Genomic DNA, 4141 nt, shown 5'->3' on the forward strand with positions numbered 1-4141 from the left:
GAAACACTGTAAAACAAAGCACGCATACAGCAGTGTTTTTGACGTTAGGAGATCACACACAATACTTTACAGTATTATATACAACACACAGCTCACACTGACCTTAAACCTTTTAGCTGTGAGGCGCTTAAACAGACGAGGTGTTGGGAGACAGCCTCCAGAGCAGATATTCCAAGTGTTTTCCCTCCAGACACTGTGGATGACTCCCTGAGCTCTATGGTTACTCTACCAGGCGTAGAAAGGCTGACAGCTCCCTGGTCTTTTAGTGCGTAACAAGCATCCATTGAGGTGGGGTGTGGTGGAAAGTCTCCATGCTTTAGAGAGAGACGCAAAGCTGCTGCTGGATCGCCACGTGCCATGACCGACACGTTCAGAATCAGAAAGAGTCAGCAGGCTAATGTAGGTTCTTTACCTCACATCGTGTTCACGGATACGAGGCATTAGTACTGTGACCGTCACATCCAAATCTGCTTGTTGGATTTGTTGAATAGTGTAGTGGACGCGTACTCAATGTTTCTGAGACACTGATGAGGGAAACACTGGAAAACACTCCCAGAGTGCACAGTTATAGTGACAAAACTGTACATGCTTATAGTGAGAAAACAGAGTGCACGATTATTACATTTACATTTATATTTACAGCATTTAGCTGATGATCTTATCCAGAGCGACTTACAAAAGTGCTTTATCATTTACTCATAGAATATCCTAGTACAGTACAGTAGGTTAGAGTCCAAGATACCAGTGAACTAGAATACTGTAGAAATACAGGGATCACTGCTGATGACTAGAAGTACAAAATACATATAAACTCTATCTCAGACAACGATAAGTGTAATAAACAATAAACAAGACCTAGAGTTTGTTAAACAACATAAACAATACCCTACAATAAGTACTAAATTAGTCAGTCAATATGGGAGCAGTGTCAGTTGTCCTATAAATATTCTGAAAATAGATGGGTCTTCAGTCTGCGTTTGAAGACTGCAAGGGACTCTGCTGTCCGGACAGCAAGCGGGAGTTCATTCCACCATCTTGGAGCCAGGACAGAAAATAGTCTCCATGCTTGTCATCCATGAGACTTGAAGCAAGGTATTTCAAGCCAAGCCAGACTTGAGGTTCGAAGTACCCGAGGTTCAGATCAGGCTTTGACCATTGACCTCATGTATGGAGGGGCTGGTCCATTTTTGGCTTTGTAGGCAAGCATCAAGGTTTGAAATCTGATGCGTGCAGCTACTGGGAGCCAATGAAGGGAGCGCAGCAGTGGAGTAATGTGTGAACTTCAAGAAGATTGAAGACCAGTCGTGCTGCTGCATTCTGGACAAGTTGTAGAGGTTTGATGGCTCTTAGAGGAAGACCAGCACATAGCGAGTTGCAGTAGTCTAGCTTTGAGATCACAAGAGACTGTACAAGCACCTGGGTAGCTTCCTGTGAGAGAAAGGGCCAAATCCTTCATATGTTACAAAGGAGGAATCTGCAAGACCGGGTTAGATTAGAAACATGAGTTGAAAACAACAACTGGTTGTCCAAAGTTATGCCCAGGCTACGGGCAGCTTTGGATGGTGATACCAGGGAGTTCTTAAAGGAAACAGTGAGGTCATGGTAAGGGTTGGGAGTACCTGGGATGAACAGAAGCTCAGTTTTACTGGGGTTGAGCTTCAAGTGGTGGGCTGTCATCCATGACGCAATGTCAGTCAAGCATGCTGAGATGCATCTGGAGACCTGCGTGTCAGAGGGTGGAAAATAAATAAATAATTAAGTGTCATCAGCATAGCAGTGGTAGGAGAAACCATGAGAAGATATTACATCACCAAGGGAACGAGTATACAAAGAGAAGAGAAGGGGGCCCAATACTGAGCCTTGTGGAACACCAGTGGAGAGTCTACACGGTTTGGATGTGGATCCTCTCCATGTCACCTGATAGGACTGAAACCATCTCCAAGCAGAGACAGTCACACCAAGCCAGAGAGAAGAATGTTGTGGTTCACTGTGTCAAAGGCTGCTGAAAGGTCTAGAAGAATCAAAACAGATGACTGTTTGGCAGTTTTAGCAGCATGGAGTGTCTCCATCACTGCTATGAGGGCCATCTCTGTAGTGACAGCAGATAAACAACTCGACTTTGCAGAATAACAAGGGCTTGTTATTCTGAGGGCACTGATATTCACTGACACGTTGACTGACGTTGACTGACAAAAATACTTACTTTTGAGGCTTTTGGCGGTAAACTGTTGTGCTGTTTGTACAAATTGTTTTGAGAAATACGCTTATTGTTTTCCAAATATTAATGACCATTCACGAAATGGACCAAAGCAACTATAGGCCACATGTTCATTTGTTGTCTTTCTCAACTCCAGCCACCAGGTGGAGCCAGCACTGTTTGTCTGAGCCAGTTTGCATTTACAGCATTTATCTGACATGTTTAGCCAAAGCAACTTACAAATCTGACTAATCACATCTTGAGTAATTGAGGGTTAAGGGTCTTACTCAGGGGGCCAACGGTGGAAACCTGGCAGTGGTGGGACTGGAACCAGTAACCTTCTTATTACTAGTCCAGTACCTTCACCACCGAGACACCACTGTTCCAGTTTAACCTAAAGCTCAGTCTCGACCCGCCGTACCAACACATTAGTTATATTACATTCACATAAATCAGCATGATAATGAGAACTGTGCGGCTGTTGTAGTTTTATTTCTGTAGAGACATGGAGAACAGCGCCCAGCATTCAGAGCCGCTGGAGCTCACCAGGCTGCAGTTGTGGTGTCGGGTTTATACGGCTGAAATAACGCTTGTCAAGCTCATAAAAGTGTTTCCGTGGTGAAGGTCACTGCATTTGCAGAGTGGCTTCTAAAAAATGCCACACCAACCTGTTTCCTGATAGCACTACCTAACAAGCCGTTGCCAGAACGTCACGACTGCTGACTAAGGCTTTTCCAACCCTCATTAGAATATTGGAATAGAGCATTTTTTTCTTAATGGTTAAGGTTGTGGGTCACTGTTGTATTAGTTTGGTACAGTAACAGTTACCATATGTAATACATTGTACAGTAAACAATAATATAGGTGTGTGTGTGTGTGTGTGTGTGTGTGTGTGTGTGTGTGTGTGTGTGTGTGTGTGTGTGTGTCTGATCCTGCTTGCACTGATGTTACATGTGTAGTATGTTGAGGCTTCCCCAAAGGAGAACCCCAGAGAAACCGATTGCTGATATAGGAATGTGTGTGTTTGTGTGTGTGTGTGTGTGTGTGTGTGTGTGTGTGTGTGTGTGTGTATGTGTGTGTGTGTGTGTGTGTGTGTGTGTGTGTGTGTGTGTGTGTGTGAGTGAACGGTGCATCTATCATTCCAAGTGTGAGGACAGGCCTCTTCCTGATCAGCATTCAGACCTCACACAGACTGCATCACGGAACCCCGTTCTCTCTCCCTCTCTCTCTCCCTCCCTCTCTCTCTCTCTCTCTCTCTCTCTCTCCCTCCCTCCCTCTCTCTCTCCCTCCCTCTCTCTCTCTCTCTCTCTCTCTCTCTCCCTCCCTCTCTCTCTCTCTCACTCTCCCTCTCTCTCCACCTCCCTCTCTCTCCCTCTCTCTCGCTCTCTCTCTCTCCCTCTCACTCTCTCTCTCTCCCTCCCCTTCTCTCTCTCTCTCTCACTCTCTCTCCCTCCCTGCACCCTCCTCTCTCCTTCTCTCTGCATTGCTCTGTTGGATCAGAACCCTCCAGCACTAAAGGACCAGAATATTTCCCGGGACACCCACAGATCCACAGATAAGAGGTAAACATTTTCTTTCTCTGTGTTCTGAGTTCAGTTTGCGTTCTTTTAAACCAAGTTACTAGTGCATGGGGCATATGAGAGAAACATACAGACACAAGAAACCCGTAAAAATCTCAGTCAGGGTTACAACTGAGACGTGATTCAGGTTAAATGAGGCTATTTTGTTTGTGCTGATAGATTTTGCAGAGAACTTGGAACGTAAAATTCCCTTTTGTAGCTCCGACGACAGGATCTGATGTCCACAGGCGTGCACCTGTAGCACGGAGTCACAGCAGCGCTACAGTCTGCGTGTGTCAGCTCCCATTCCTACATTTACCACATTCCTACATTTACCACATTCCTACATTTTCATGCTTGGATTTTGATCTGTGAGCAAGCGATT

General features: G+C 45.2%; 1 protein-coding gene across 1 annotated transcript in view; it reads left to right on the forward strand.

Moving 5' to 3' along the window:
- Positions 1-3636: 3636 nt before the first annotated feature.
- The window catches only part of sv2bb (synaptic vesicle glycoprotein 2Bb), a 37249-nt gene continuing 36744 nt past the window's right edge, over positions 3637-4141 (forward strand). Inside the window, exon 1 of the mRNA XM_027031094.2 lies at positions 3637-3759. The gene's annotated coding sequence lies outside the window, so the exon portion shown is untranslated. The remainder of the gene's footprint in view (positions 3760-4141) is intronic.

This window comes from Electrophorus electricus, chromosome 12 (assembly GCF_013358815.1).
Source record: "Electrophorus electricus isolate fEleEle1 chromosome 12, fEleEle1.pri, whole genome shotgun sequence".
Lineage (NCBI taxonomy): Eukaryota > Metazoa > Chordata > Actinopteri > Gymnotiformes > Gymnotidae > Electrophorus > Electrophorus electricus.